General features: G+C 38.8%; 1 protein-coding gene across 5 annotated transcripts in view; it reads left to right on the top strand.

The window, feature by feature from the left end:
- TMEM108 (transmembrane protein 108) overlaps positions 1–16,927 on the top strand; it is a 402,326-nt gene that overhangs the window by 49,154 nt on the left and 336,245 nt on the right. The window contains exon 3 of one of the 5 annotated variants that reach the window (XM_060638685.3): positions 9,763–9,819. The exons of the other annotated variants lie outside the window; for them this stretch is intronic. The gene's annotated coding sequence lies outside the window, so the exon portion shown is untranslated. The remainder of the gene's footprint in view (positions 1–9,762; positions 9,820–16,927) is intronic. 5 annotated transcript variants of the gene reach the window in all.

The following is a 16,927-nucleotide window of genomic DNA, read 5'->3' as shown; positions in this document are numbered from 1 at the left end:
CATGAACCACGAGATCATGACCTGAGCTGAAGTCGGACACTTAACCGACCGAGCTACCCAGGCGCCCCGCATGCTAACATTTTAAAAGCACTACTCTTTTCTGATGTTTTTTTATGTTGTGACTTCTTACGAATTGTCCCTCTCTGGCAGGGAGTGCACTGAGAAAGTATTTTCCAGGTAGTCAGAAGATATGTAACATTTTTTTGCGATAATCTCTTATGTCATTTTCCCAAATCATGGTCTAAACCTTTTCCTGCATTGTTCAATACAGTAGCAACTAGCCACGTTTATCTATTTTTATTTAAATGAATTAAAATTAAATTAGAAACTCAGTCCTTCATTCATGCCAGCCACATTTCAAGTGCTCCATAGCCACATGTAGTTAGTGGATACCATATTGGACAGCAATATTAGGAATGTCTACAATACTAGGAATTTCTACGGGGCATGGTGCTTTCATCTACAAGGACCTTACTTGTTGGAAACCCTTATTTTTAGTGATAATATGCTCTTGTTCTAACAAGACTTCACCTCATTTAAAACAGAATTGCATTTTGGACTTTTTCCATCCTGGGGAGCTTTTCAGTCTGTGAGTGTTTCTTGCTGAACTTTTACCTTGCTGTGGCATCTCTGTGTTACAGAAAGTGCCATGGGCCTGTCTCTCTGACATAAGTATACTGCCTCTAAACTATTTGCCCTTTAATCAGAAGTTTCTGAGCTGTCTCTTTCCATTTGGTCTCTCCACAGTGGTGAAATTTGTGCAGGTTGTCTCTTTGGATACTGCCTAGAACTTAACAAAGAGCTTGGGAGAGGTAGCAAGAGAATTTTCACCTTTCCTTCTGCCAAGCCCCAGTGTGGCTCACAAAAGTGTTTCAGAAGATGGTAGTAATTCATAAGCCTAACCTCTGAGGAGTTACGCCCTAAAGAATTAGTCTCTAAAGCAAATTTTCCAACAGACCTATTATAGTACAAATTTAGTAATTAAGCCCTTTAGCAATGTGGTAGAATTTTCAGTTGATATTATCTATTACTATTACCAATATTAGTTGCTCAGAAACTATCATAATTAGAACAAATGAAAAGATGTGGAAATAAAGACACAATTTTTAAAAAGATGTAATTTAAATCTGAGCCCAAGATTGTTTTGCACAGTAGGGGGAATGAGAGTAAGAAGTCTGTGTGCCATGAGTATTATTGTTGGAGGTGAGGAGAAGGAGGTCAGCAGGGCCTGAGACTGATCTTTGGACAGCCTTTACTAGACTGCTTCACTTATGATGGGGTGCATTGCTTGTTCTCTTACTGCTCTCCTCTCTTCAGTTTGCCTTTCTTTCTTGCTTTTTGTCTGCCCCAAATGTTGGAGAGGGCTCAATGTTTCTCAAGGGAAGTGCTATTAGCATTTTGATAGAATGATTCATCGTTGTATGGAACTTTTTTGGTCTATTTATGTCCATTATAGGGTGTTTAGCATCTCTGGTCACTAAATTTTAATATTACTCAAACCAAGTCATCAAGTCAACCAACATGTCCCCCCATCACCCTCTACTTCTAAATACCTATGATTGAGAATAACTGCTAGAGGGATGAATGGTGTGTTTTTGGGGGAGGGAGGAATAATGAGTTGGAGAAGGTACAGAAGCTTTGTGGGGGCTGGCTCATTAATTTTTGATATAACCTGACCTTTTCCCAGTGCTGGAATAGCTTTGGCAACCAATTTTATTCTATAGGGATCAGAAGAATCAGATTTTGTCAATGTAGAGATTGACCCCTGAGCCTTAACTCAAAAGTCACAGGAGGGAATCTGTCAGTGCCACAGAAGATAGACTACTGAAGCTCCCATAGGATTTTGGGTTTTCATTCTTGACTCACTGCGGCTAATCTTCTACATCTACTTGAAAGTAAATTGTGGTCTATATGTGGCAACAGAAAAAATGCAACGATGGCGATTTTAAGACAATCCAAGGGAGATAGGCTTCACTAGCCATTTTTTTTCTTTCTCTTATTGCAAATAATTGGCAGAGTAGCCCTTAAATTTGTGAGGTTATATGTACGCTGTCAGAGAGGAGATCTGAGGTTGTGTTACAGTTAATAAAGAGAAAAGGAGAGCTTTGAGTCATTTTGCTGTGGGACCCATATAAATGTCTTTGATCCCAAGAACAGAAATTCATTTAAGTCACCTAATAAATGGAAGGGTTAAAAATGTGTGAGAAAATAAAACAATGTCAGATATGTAGCAAGTTGGGAAGAATCCCAGGGTTCTTTCAGATTGAGAAGGAGGTGTAGTCTGGTCAGGCCTCACAGAGACAGGACCTAACTCAGGACCAGGAAGATTGTTCCCAGTATTCTACAACTCCAGGATGTTTGGTACTACCAGTGGTTGGTCAATCCATATTCTACTTCTTGACCATTTAACATGGCACAGCATTTCCATTTTGGCTTCTCTTCTCATGTATTCCTGTTCCTGCTTTTTCTTTTTGTCCCCACAACCTAACTGGTGATCTGTGTATGGACCAAGAAGAAAAGGAATATGATAGTTCTGTAGTAACTATCATCCCTAGTGGTCAAAGCTCTTCTACCAGAAATCTTAGGGTAACTGATGCCCTCTCTTGGTCCAAACGGCTGTGACCTGGGCTACTTGCCTCAGTAATGACTGCGGTCCTGGCAGTTTCTCTAGCAGGGAGCAATCATGACATATACTGATACAACATGAGCTCTCTCTCAGGCCTGAGACTGATCTTTGGACAGCCTTTACTAGACTGCTTCACTTATGATGGGGTGCATTGCTTGTTCTCTTACTGCTCTCCTCTCTTCAGTTTGCCTTTCTTTCTTGCTTTTTGTCTGCCCCAAATGTTGGAGAGGGCTCAATGTTTCTCAAGGGAAGTGCTATTAGCATTTTGATAAGATCCTGAATTCTTAACTCTTAGAATGAATATAAACAATATTTGTGGGTTCTGTGTAAAATAAGAATTGGAAGATTATTTGTGAAGCCTCCATGTTCAGTAGCAATTGTGAAAAAGCCTAAATCCATTATTTTGGGAAGATTGGCTGCATCCCAAGGCAGAATGGTAGGGAAATTGCTGGGCTAGATGTTTGGAAAATGAAGAGTTGTATTTGCCATATGGATGACTTATTTTTTGCATCTGTCAAATGTGATTCTCTCAGCCACCCATGTATCCCATAGGAATAATGGCGAGGTGGCTGTCTAAATGTTGAAAGACGTTTCGACATTTTTGACAAATGTTGTTTAACAGCTGGGTTTGTAAGATTCTAGTTCTGACAAAGGAAAATAATTTGGCTTATGACTCTAAAAATAAATTCTGCATAGATGTTGTCATTTTGGGGATTACTGCCTTACAAAGTAGACTTAATGTTTGTGCTATAGTGTGTTTTGTGCCTTTATCCCTGATCTTGGAGAGTTAGCTTCATTTGAACCAATAGATTGTGACTTTACAAGGTAATGCATTTTCATATTGTGGAAGGCTCTGTCCTTACTGATAATTCTGTGTCAGGGTAATAACAAAGGTCCTGGCTTCATGGACCCGCACAGCTGTGAGTGGTGTGATCTGTGGCAACACAAACAGACCATTGGTTCATGGAATTGATTTAAGTCTCTCACACTTCTCAAGTGCCTGGAACACAGTGGTGCCACATATAGACAATCAGTATTTCCTTGGGTGCAACTTTCGTTGAAAATGGCAAAAGAGGAGTTCAGCAGGGCTTCTGCAACTGCTGATTGAGAAAAGAATGTAGTCTGTTATTGAAGGGTGATCTGGATCAGGTTTCTCACCCTGCTGCTGACTACTGAGATAAAAAGAGCAAAGATGAACCATTTGCTGCAGTTTCTCCTCGTCTGACTCTGTGAAGATCCCTCTCCATCCTCTCTATTGATTTTTTTTTTTTTTTTTTTTAGTGGAAAGAAAAAGGGAAAAATGTAGAATTGTATCCAGTGAGGTTTAATATCCATATTTTTTCTGAATAGGAACATTTATATTAGATAACCACATATTGCCAGGTTAAAATCTTTAATATTAAAGAAGTATTAATCTTATAGTATAAGCCAAAGTAACTCAAATTTGTGCATGTACAATTTTTTTTTTTACAAAAATAAGACTGTATTCTCATAGAATCAGGTATTAATATGTAGCCCCTCCATGAAGATTTTGTAGCAACAGTAAAGACACCTGCTCTCTCTAGGGTATAAAGAGATTCTGAAAGATGGCCAAGAGCCAGGATCCTGAGTCCTGAGATTTTTGTCCTGCTACAGGCCGCTCTCTGTGAGTGTTAAATGTGCACAAGGGTAAGGACTATGAGTGCAGATGCCGGAGGGCAGGGCTGAAACCTCTAGCCTTGATGAACTGGCCTGTCCTTCCTGTGAGCCACAGGAAGGGGTGATTTCATTCTCTACCCTTTGCCTCCTGAGCCCATCATTCCATCTTGGCCTTCACCTTTCCAAGAAGTGAAGCTATAGCTGAAATAATGTCCCCAAGTGTGACCCATTCTTTATCAGCATACCCCCTGAAGGAGGCTTCATGGGCAAGGAAGAAGGCAGATAGGCACATGCTTCTCTTAGCTATCAAAAGCTGTCCCTGTTTTGGGGGAAAGAAGACTTACTCGAGCACTTCTGGAATTTTTAATTATTGACATCAGTAAAGCATTAAGCAATAGGACATTAGGGACCCCCAACTTAGAAGATAATGTTTTTACTTTGAGAGACCCAAATCCTATGTTAATACGGTGCTTGATTTTAAATCTTTGTTCTTTTCTGGTGTTTCTCCAAATGCCTTTCCCTAATGCCTTGTTTAGATTCTTTCTTACCTTTTTGTCTTATCTGTGGTTCCACCAACTGGCTGCAGTACAAGGTGCTTCTTAACTGGGCATAAAGGCTGTCCACAGTCTGTTTCCCAACTTTCTGACTTTCTTTCTGTTCTTTCTACACATAAACTTCTCCTAACTCAAATGGATCCTTGGTCCCATTTTCTCCTGTTTGCATAGAATGCCTGTTTTTTCTAATTTTTCTTCAGTGACCAATTGGTTTGGCAGTATTGATAGACCCTTGGCCTAGGACCCAGACCTGCATTTCCATCCTGCCTGTATCAGCTTTTAGAAATGTGACTTTGGGAAAAATATTTAATTTCTGTCAGCCTCAATTTTCTTACTTTTAGGTTGGGATTCATAATATCACCTTATAGAATAATTGTGAGCATGGCACTTGTGGTGCTTTTCCACCTGTATCCTCTTTTCTGCATGTTTGGCACAGAGTTCTGCATGTAGGCTCATCATATGTGCTTGCTGATTAAGTTATTATTTTTTGTATGTTTATTTTGAGAGAGAGAGAGAGTGCATGTGTGCATGTGCACAAGCCTTAGGGAGGGGCAGAGAGAGGAAGAGAGAATCCTAAGGGGGCTCTGTGCTAACAGCGCAGTGCTGGGCTGGAATTCATGAACCGTAAGATCATGATCTGAGCTGAAATCAAGAGTTGGCCACTTAACCAACTGAGTCACCTAGGTGCCCCTGACTAAGTTATTGAACATCATAGCAGAGTTGGTTTGCATCACAGTTCTTGATTAGCCATCCTCTACCTACCACTTTCATGCCTTCTCTAACTACATCTTTCTTTGATAAAGGCCACTATTCCTAGCCCCAGCAAGCACCTGAAGATATATTCTCCCCCCTCCCCCTGTGATTGTGAAAATTATGTTCGTGGACATTCATGGGGCTCTAGTGTATCTGCCCACATCAGAAATGGACAGCAACTTCAAGGTTACTCTACATAACCTTGATAAGAGATTCCTTCACATTTGTTTCTTCTCATATATAGTAAGATTTATCGTAGAGCCAAATGCTATCATTATAGCTGTCATTGGAAGGTAAGGCATACATATTCTTAAAACAAAGTTTTATAAGGCCCAACCAACAGGGTTTTTATTCCAAACATCATTTAATAAAATGCAACATGACATTAACAGGTTTGCTTGGACAAACTCTTGGAGTTCATTTAAGCAGACTCTGCCCTGTATTGATTCTCAATTATAACATGTTAGCATGAATAAGCCTGCCAGTGTTCTCAAATGATGGTGGTGCTCTCCTGGCAGCTCTGCCCCTCTCTGAATACGGGGCTGAAAGCATATCAGTGTTTCTTTTGTTCTTTCTACTTAAGTTATGGTTTTCTACATTTTGTTCAAATAATTTAAGCCATATGTTAGGTCAATAAATTTTGGTTTCATAAACTCTAACTCCTCCTATCCCTTCTCTTTTTACAATTTTTCTTATTGTTTCATGCACAAAATAAGTCTTAAATTTTTTTCCTACTCAAGAATAACTTAGATGCTTGTATTGCTTTTCTAGTTTGATATATTGGTTTTTTAAGTTATTAAAATGGGCTATAATTTCATATAGATGTGTGGTTCTCATTAAATTAATTTTGTCTCTTTTTTTCTTGAATTTTTTTTGGCAAGAGACAGGAGTATAACTACTTAGATTCTTTTGCATTCTTTGGTTATTCGTGTGTATTGCTAAATGGACCCTTACCAGTCGTTTTGTCTCTTTTTATCTCAGGCTTTTGAAAGAAATATGTAAAAAGCCACAAAAATGTTTGTGGTATGAAAAGTTGTGTTTCATTCTTCTCAGATTCCTCTTTTGGAGAAGAGTAAAGACACATTTTTTTCCCCTCATAATCAGAAAGATTATCTAGTGTAACTTCTTTGAATAAAGACATATTATAGGCAGGCAATAGGAGCCCCTTGACATTTCATTCCATAGGTGCTGATGGAGGGAGTGCCCATATTTGTGTTTCAGAGGAGAAGAAAGGGAGAGTGGGAACAATAAACTGTGAAACTGCTTTGCACTTAGTTGCTGGGCCATCCTTCTGAAAGTCAGGGAGATGTCAGGGCCTCAGCCATGTGCTCTTCCTCACAGAAATATTATAGTTGGAGGAAGCAAGAAATATAACCACTGAGCAAGTTGGATTTTTTTTTTAAACCATGGCAGTAGGATAAGAAAAATAAATGGCAGGAGAGATATTTATCAGCTCAGACATGTGGCTGTTTTGTTGACTTAGGCCAGATATCCTAGTCTACCTTCAGTTTTAAATAAACCTCTCAATTTCTTGCCGTGTGAGCTAATCAGAACTTTGTGCTGCTCCTGGAAGCTATCCTCTCTTCCCTCAGGATTTAGGAAGAAAAGCTGATGTGTTGGGGCTCTGTCTATAAAGAATTGACTGCCCTTCTGAGGGTTTGCTCCTGAGGAAGGGAAGAACTGCTTGCATCTTGCTCTTGTGCAAATCACACCCTACTCTGCCCTTGGAATCACTGCTGCGATCAGATGTGTGCTCCCTGCCACATCTTGTCCGTCTGGGGCTCCCTTCCTCTTGTTTGGCTATAGGTCAGGCTGCTGAGTGTTGTGGCTATTCTCTTGTGCCTACCAGCCCTCTTTCCAGGGTGGAAAAAATGGAGGAAGAATGCTTCTGAGGGGTGAGAGGTTCAAAAAGACAAGTGCCAAGGCAAAGCCCTGTTTCACAGATCTGCTCCAGGCCTTGTTGTTTACCTAGATTTACTTCATTGGATATTCTAATTTGAGGCCATGTTTTTGTGACTGGGAGACTTTGTTACTTGCTGGAATTTTTTCCTCAATTATTTGTCTGTCTCCATATTAGACAGTAAGGCCTTTATAAGCATGAACCATGCCATCAACTTCCCTTGGCATTATTTATATTGCCTGTACTGTGGGAAGCACATGACAGGAACTCAGAATAGTGGGGTTTCAGTGCATTAATAATAGTTTCTGCAGTCTTACTCATTCCCTTCACCTCTGCTTACTTACCATTCTTGTATTTGTATTCAATAACCACTTGCTTGGTTCTCCCTGGAGTAGCATTTATGTTCTAAACAGGTCCAAATTCTCCATGCCTCCAAAGCAGTCTGTAGTAGGACTGATTCAGCCATACCTGATTTTTTTGTTTGCTTGTTTTAAGTAGGCTTCACTCCCATTGCAGAGCCTGATGACCCTGAGATCAAGACCTGAGCTGTTGTTGAGTCAGACGCTTAACCAACTGAGCTACCCAGGTGCACCTCAGCCATATCTGATTTTTGTCTGTTGAGCTAAATCTTACCTTTTCCTCTCTTGTAAACTTGCGATCTCAGGAACATGAGCCACACTTTTGACTTAAGAGGATTCTTTTTCCTTTCACTGCCAGGAAATGGAGGATGCCTAGATCCTTTTCAATCAGGTCTCACTTGGTCTGTGTGGCTGCAGAGGAGTAAGCACACCTCTCTGTATAGTGCATTCTCATAATTGAGAGCCATCCCAAGTCCTCTTACTCAAACCACTTATTTTGTTACTGGTTTTCCATCACTCTGGTGAAGTCATTATTTTCGTTAAAGTTCTATTCCTTCATCCTAGTTGTTTCGAATTTTTTTTTTTTTTTTTGCCAGACCCATTTCTTTGAAGGGCAGGGACAACATCTAATTCTCATGTCTTCTTGGCCCCACTTTTTCTCCCTGTAGACAAAAACCTAAGACTCCATTCAAATTAGGTGATCTATAAATGTATTAACCTAATTAAACCCAAGCATTTATAAAATTCAAGAGGAAGAAATGGCCTTAATACATTAACATCCAAACATACTTTAGAGATCTTCTGGTTTACCATCTCATTTTTTGATTGTGGGCTTATTGATTCAATTATTTCTTCATCCCTCGTTCCCTCCCTGCCAGGCATTGTGTAAGGAGCAGCAGATCTGAGGTGAATAAAGACATGGAGCTTATCATCAAATGGAAAATACTTAAATGTCTTAGGAGAGCTCTAGGTATTGAGAGCTTTAGAAGTCCATGATGCTGAGCTGCCTTAGGGCCAAGGAGGCTTTTGATGTTTAATCTGAGGATTTTTAACCTAGAGAAGGGAAGTGACTTGCCCAAGGCCAATTAGTAGCTCATGTGTACCAGAGCTTGGCCTGTAATCTAGATTTCTACCCTCCTTCAAATTTTGTGAGAATGCTGTGAAAACACTCATTGTTAGAATACTTTGGTCTTGAATTTCATTGGGTTACACAGCTTAGCTATTAAATGAATAGCTTACATTTTGTTTTTTTGTTTTTTTGGTTTTTTTTTTTACATTTTGATAATGTCCTTATTATTTGTATTTGATAATGAGGAAACCTTATATATATTTTCCTTCCTTGATACCTATAAAGCAGTATACTATGTTTTAGTACCTTATCTCCTCCTGGAATAGTTATTGGCTCCCCTCCTATTAGCTTCTCTCAACACTGATAGTTTATGGCCTTCATGAGTTTTACATTTTTTCAATTTCTTCTAACTCAGTAGAGTTTTGTTTTAAACTGTGTCCTAGAGAATGTTAAAAATGGAAAGTGGCCAAAAGATGAATGATGAGCAAGTAAGAACTTTAACAAAAATTTTGAAATTTTAGAGTAAACTCAAGAGGTTTTCTGAAATGAGTTCAGAGGGTAGAAAATGGTAAAGGAATCCCTTTACCATTCTTTCCTAACTCATTGACCTCTTCACATATGTGGGCCCAGCCAGAAGTGCCATTGGGCAAAAACTGAAGGGAACTTCTCTTTATATGTTTACTCAGAAATTATTCTTGTACTGTGCATGGGAAGAGGGACCAGATGGGGGGATATAGTCCTTGACAAGAGAGCTACAATAAGGGAGGCTGCTTAACCTGTGGATATAGTAGGTATTCTGCATCCTGCCTTGTGCAAATAGCCCCTGATAGAGAAATATTTTATCATTCTACATTTGTTTGCAGAAAAGCGTAACAACAGATACAGAAAATGTGATTGGAGCAAGATGACACATCTAGTTAGTGAGTTCTTGAACTGTGTGAAATTGTCTGTAAAATGTTTATATTTAAGGGCATTTTTTTGTGGGTGGTTATGGTTTTATCAGATTCTCAAAGGGATTTCTGATGACAGAAAGATTAAGAACAATGATACCAGGGGGTACCTGGGTGGTTCAGTCAGTTAAGCATCTGACTTTGGCTCAGGTTATGGTCTCCTGGTCTGTGAGTTGGAGCCCCATGTTGGGCTCTAGGCTGACCACTCAGAGCCTGGAACTTGCTTCAGATTTGTGTCTCCCTCTCTCTCTGCCCCTCCCCTGCTCACGGTTGGTCTCTCTGTCTCAAAAATAAACATTAAAAAAAATTAAAAAAAAAAAAAAGAATGATACCAGCAGAAAATATTGATGATTTTAAAAAGCTTGGGTTGATGGAATCTTTCCTTATGTGTCATGAGAACCAAACTATTAAAAAGTTGCTAAGCTTTATAATGTAATAATTTAAAACTTATATAGTGAAAATCACCATAAACAAGATTTCAAAGATATGAGTAATTGAAAAACATGTAGAGAATGTTTGTTGTTAATATCCATAACATGAAAATAGAAGTCAAATTGGCAGTGATTATAAAGTTAACATATAATGGTGTTGGTGAATGTGGGGCCCTCTGGAGCACTATGGTTGGTTGGGTCTGTGTTGTTATAACCTTTCTGGAGCACAGTTTGACAACATACACAAAAATGTAAAATGTACTTACACTTTGGTCTAGCAATTCAACTTCTAGACTTTATCTAGAGAAAGCAATTGCACAGCTGTTGAAAGATGTATACACAGAGATACCTGTAGTTTTGCGTTTGGTTAAAAAAAAAAAAACTATAAATAACCTAAATATCCATTAGTAGGAGACATTATTAAATGATACATGTATACTCTGGAATACTAGGTAGGCATTAAAAATGACATAGTAGTACTTTGTTTTTATGGAGAGTTATCCATGATACGTTAGTTAAAACAGTTCTGGTTACAGAACAACATAAATAACCCATTCATATAAAATTGTAAATGCATATATGTGAACACACAAAGAATGCTCAATAAAATTCTAGCAGTGTTTTTTCCAAGTGATTTTTATTTTTGTTTTGGTACTTTGCTGTATAATTTGAATGTTTGTGCAATGAACAAGTCTCATCCTTAAAAATCATAATATTTAAAACATGCTTGGCCTTATTGATCAAGTGTTTGGAGCATCATGCAAATAAGACATATTAAATGGGTGGAAAGAACTGGACATTGTTTTTATAGAATATCTATTAAGTTAAACTGTGTATATGCTACTATACTAGGTGATAGAAATACAGAGGAGTGCCTTTGTTTCCTAGGAGCTTAAAGTCTAGGGTATCAAGTGGGTGTGCAGTTCTGTGGTATGGAATATGTAAGTACCTTCCTAAGGCAGCTTTTATGATGGCATGTGTATTCAAATATATCATTTTACCTTGAGTGTTTACCCAAATATGAAAGGAAAATCAGTGAGTGCTTCACATTGAAGGAGGTATTTTGGCATAATTTTATGGACCTCCAAAACCATTTAACTGAGTGTTGCTAACAGTTTTGGCACTTATTTTTAAAAAGAACTGGCAATTTCTTTCATTGGTAGTTTATTAGGTATCTTAAACACCTGCAATTTAAATGGGGGTAGCATGGACACAGAGTCTTTTCCATGGCAGTGCTGGGAAGTCAGAATGCGTTTTCTAGGAGAAAAGGTCATTTTGCAAATAAAATTAGTGCTTAGTCATTCCTTAATCCAGTTTTTTTTCCTGATATGTGTATTTTCCTCTAGCATTGTCACATTATTTTTGACGGAAAATCATAACCTGTTGACCTGATGGACAAAATATAGCCATGAGACCTTTTGAGGGTTTTTTTTTTTAATAATTATGTTCCCCATTAACATCTCATTTAAAATTGTCTTATAGGCTCAGAAAGAAAACATCAGCCTGCAGCTAATGGACATTCTTTTGGGCCAGAAGGATAGGAACCCCTGATCTAAAGGGGTAGGTTTAAAGGAAGTTGGTTAGTGAGCTTAAATCGTAATGTGTTCTACCATTCATTTTCTGCTTCTAGTTTTGAAGGAGGTTGTGCTAAGGGCAGTATTCAGAAACATATTCTAACTCAGAACATATGTATTGCCTTAGAAACTTGGAGTAAATTGCATACAAAATTTACTTTCGCAGTATTAACTTTCAGTCTAAAGTCTGTTGACAGAATTTAATGCCAGTTCATTGCTACAAAGATTTATCCAGCCCCTGTGGATTTAAGAGAGAATGGGAGGAGAAAGATTGGAGGCAACACTTCAGAGGACTTTGGCCAGTTACCTGGGGGATGTAAGTAGGGGCTCACTGGAGGACACAGATTCAGAGTGAGAGCATTCAATGGGTTGTGTATGGTTCCTGTCTCTGGGCCTGTATGTGCATGAATGGAGTAATGAAGTTGACCATGTTGTAGTTTTGCCAGGTTTGCAGGTCCACATGAGAGTGAGAGGGAGTTCAGGGTATATTCTTTCCTCACTCAAAAAGGGAGTGGTTGTAACAATTGAATGTGGAAATCAAACTCGTTGAGGGGTTGAGGCCAGACATGAGAAACTCCAGGGACAGTGAAAAGTGGTAAGATCAGTGGTTTGCAGGTCTCGCTGGAGTCCCTGAAGTTGGTCTTACTGAAGTTGCGGTACCAGAGGTGGAGAACTGTCACAGGAGATGGTGGTGGTTAGTAACACAGAGGAATTACAGTTAAGAACTGGTGTCTAACCTTGGAGTTAGGGTGGAGGACAAAGACTGAGCAGTCAGAGCACTGGATCATCTGTGTGGATATTGAGTTCACCTGGAATCATGGCCATGGTAGTGAGGGAGGATGGCAGGCAGCTAGGAACCCAGGTCTTCCCCGAATGAGGGGGAGTGGGTGGTGGTCTGATTTTTTTGTGACTCAAAGCTCAGCACTTGTACAGAGAGGAAAGGGAGAGACAATGGTCTAGATGTAGGAAGAAATGAAAACACCCACCTACCTCTAATCCTTGTGGTTCAAGGAATGTTGAGGGGAAATAGCCACCACTTGGGTGGTTGAGATGGTGGGGGTTGGGGAGGAGTGCCTTCAGTGACTAGCCAGGTTACAGTTAGAGTAGGAAGATGGTGGGAGCATTTAGAGAAGAGGCCAACGATATAGGGGATCTTCTTGCTCATGGCTGTCTGTGAGTTTCAGAAAGCACAGGAAAAGGGCTTAAGGCACTGGGGGTGGTAGAAAAGATAGGGTCAAGAAAATGAATGAAAGAGGTTATATGGCCGTAAAAGTGGGAGGAATGAGAAGTGATCTGGGCTTCTCAGTGTGTATTGTTAATAGGGATAAAAGGTATGATGAAATTAGTCCTAATATTCTCAAGGCTATGGCCATAGGGGAGTAGGATGGGAGGCAGGCAGTGTGGATATTGGAGCAATCAGGGTTCTGGGTCTTCAGACTCTTGGTTGAGAGGTGGTCTTACACTGAGCACATAAGACTCCCATTTAACCCCAGCTGAAGGAGGGCTGTCTTAATTTCAGGCACTCAGAGTTCCTCCTTAGTCCTGCCCAGGGAAATGTAAAGAGCAATAGAGGGTAATGGAAGGCTCTCCTGTTTTATTCACTTTTGGGAATCACTTTACATATTTCACCACAGAGACTACATCCCTTTGTGACATATTTTTGCTGATTACTTTGTGCTTGATGAAGAGCCCTCCTTCATTTCTTGCTCCTTTACTTTCCACTTATCCATCTGTATTATCTGACAGATGAAAGCTGCAATGTAGGCCAGTCTGAGGGCAGAGCATCTGCAGGGCCCAGCTCAGTTAAGATACTGTCTGCAGGAAGTCATTTGGTCATTTTGGACCAGGGATCATGCCTACCAACCTAAAAGGGATTCAGTTCTATCTTGGCAAGCCAAAAGGGATCCCATAGTACAAGCCAAAGGAAACAAAATGTATGAACTGACCTTTAAGTGATCTATTTTGGGGAAGTTAATTTGTGTTTAACTCTTTGTGAGCATTATTTAAAATTCAAAATGAACTCTTTGATAAGTCCTTACTGTCTCCCTGTGGAGAGATGCTAGTGTCTTCGGTGTCTGTTTGCTCTGTGCCCCAGTCTGTTGAGACTTAAACACACTGTATAAAGAGATCCAAAAAAGATTTGCCAAAGGGAGCAAATTTTAATTCCAATTTCTCTTTCTGGAATCCTGCTACCTTGGCAAGAATATAATACAGAAAGGACATTTCATGAAACATTTGAGGAGTTTTAACATTTCACTTCTAAATGTCTATTTTGCGTGTAAGGGGAGTTCTCACATATGAATCAGAATTTTCAAGACAAAGGGAGCAAATGTGAATATAAAGGTTGGTTAGAGAAGGAACCTCTCTCTTTTTTCCCCCCTGTGGAAAATTATAGAATGTGGTAGAAGTTTCAGAGATGGAGCAAAGCAGGGGAAGATAACACTGATGAAATCATAGTTTTAAAGGTCCCCCTTCTTTCCTTATAAAGAAATATATCCTACAGATCACTTACACAGTATGTGAACAGCAAGCACAACCAAAGGTGATTTACTGGCATTTTTCCCCGCAACTTTGCATTGACACTTCCTCACAGCTGCAGTATAGTCATGATCATAGTGTAATTCCTGCAAGACCCTGAAAATCCTGAAATGACAAAGTTAAATCAGATCCCTGCCAGGCTGTAAACTTCTAGAGGGCAGGACCAGGTCTTTTATGTGTTACACAGTGACTTTGGGGAAATGATCTCACCCTTTGAGATGTCCTAGATGCCAAAGCCACAATGATATGATCCTTGAATATAAATGAATTTACTGTATATTTGTTGGATGAATTGAATTGTGGTCAGTGTAATTTTTTTAGTACCGTGCATTTTCTAATTCTGTGGGTACTAGCAATCCAAATGCTTGAGTATGTATAAGGATATGTACAAATATACGTGTATATAGGAAGACATGCATGTAGACATGCACTGATAGAGGAGATAACTTGGATATACAGAGAGCCACCCTAACTCTTTGCTAACATGAGTTTTAATTAGCCACAATGTTGCCTTTCCCAGCTATGGCAGATACAGTAAGTTTACTGTAAATGTAGTTACATTTGGCTAGCTTTTTAATCTTTTGCCTCATAGAGGAAATAACCATGTTTAGGAAAACCATGTCTTAGGAAATCATAAAATCATAAAATGTGACCTAGGGAAGGGAAATGTGGCATCTTCTCCTGGTGCCTTAAGCCTAACCTCTCAACTTCTGACCTAGTTTTGACATTTTTAAGCTCTAGTTAGTACAGAAGAAACCAAATTTGTCTTTGTTCTCTCTGAAAAAAATGAAAGGACCTCAACTTAGGGTGCATATTCCTTAATGACGTGCTGTTATGATACATGTAATTGATAGCTCCTTGATCTTGATTCTGACAAGTTTTTTTTTTTTATTCACAACGGAGCCACTTTTTAAAGTGAGAGGGTTGTTTTTGTCCATATGGCATTCATGTGGTTATGAATATTTGTACGTAGCATTCTAGGAATGAATATATAATTTTAAAATGAAAGTCGTAATACCAGCACATGCCTATTTCTACATAGTTTAGCTGCTTTCAAAGCTTAAAGTGGGTGAGATCCACACATCTGAATATTTCAATATAATTGTAGGGTTATTAATGCATGGCAATTTTGGTTCTGTAAAAAGAAAATACACTGTTCTGGAAGTTCTTCTGTGATGGGTACATATATTCTCTAAGTTAAGTATAAGGATCGAAAACAACCGTAATAGCAATGAAAACCGCTGCCTCTTCATTAGTGTGTTTTCTTTGAGTTTTTACTGTGATCATAATTCTTCACATGTACTTATGCTCCAATTACCTTACTATGCTTGGCAGTCCAAGCATGATATTCCTCACTGGACTTTCATTGATTTGCTTAAACTCATCTTTCTGTGAAGTAAAGACTTATCTGGAGCTTGAAATATAATTTATGTTACACCAGGATAACTACCAGTGTCATTTCTGTTTCTGTCTGGTATGAGACCCTTTAGTGTTTTGTGTGTTTGGTTACAGGATGATCCCTTTAATCTGTTTTATATTACCACATTATTTCTCTTGCATATCTCATTTATTTTATACCACATCTTGTTCTGGAAAGGATTTAGGAAGATGCGCAACATACAACAAGTTAAATTTTAAGAGTGAAAGTGAAAGAAGGGGGAAAAATATACAAAAGTAGAATGCTGAATGAAGCTAAGAACATTTCAGGTTATGGGGACTGATTGTCTTACTTTTGAGAGGATCCTTACATGGCTTTGGGTTTATAGCATCTGTTTTGAAGAAATCTCTGTTCCATTACACCGGATCCTAAGTATAAGAAAAAACCATCTACCTTCCCCCTTCTATAGTTTGATCAGTGTTTAATTAGTTTTAAAAGAATTACTATACATAGAAAAGTAGTGATGTATGTGTAAGGTATGAAGAATAAAATGTGTCCCTTCTGTGTACTCTTCACCAAGCTTAAAAAACAGAATATTGCCACTTCTTTTGAAGCCCCTGTGTGCTCTTCTCCAGTTACATTCCCCTCCTTTTCCCTTACTAGTTGTAATCAGTATCTCCAACTTTGCAGTTATGCCTTACTGTTTAAGTTTTATCATCTACGTATTTTTAAGCAAAAAAAAAAAAAAAAAAAAAAAAAAAAACCATAATATGTGTTATTCTGTGACCTCTTATTCTTGTGCTTAGCACTGAGATTCCTCTATGTTGAAGTTTGTACCATAGTTAATTCATTTTCACTTATGTGAATGTGTGCTATTGATCCATTCCCATATAAACAACAGTGCTGTCAGTGTTCCTATTTACAACTTGGTTCATGTCTCCCTTGTGTATGTCTTACACAGATACATATGTGTGAGACTTTCTCCAGGCTATGTAATTACACAACACAAATGTTGTGTCATAGGGATTGTGAATATTCAACTTCATTAGATAATGCCAGATTGTTTTCTAAAGTGGTTATACCATTTTATGCTATTGCTAATGTAATGGGAGCTCTTGTGCTCCATATCCTCATTATACTTGGTACTGCATGACTTT

The sequence above is a fragment of the Panthera onca genome, chromosome C2 (genome assembly GCF_046562875.1).
Source record: "Panthera onca isolate mPanOnc1 chromosome C2, mPanOnc1 haplotype 2, whole genome shotgun sequence".
NCBI lineage: Eukaryota > Metazoa > Chordata > Mammalia > Carnivora > Felidae > Panthera > Panthera onca.
The sequence above is the reverse complement of the archived record's forward strand: the minus strand, read 5'-3'. Positions and strand labels throughout refer to the sequence as shown.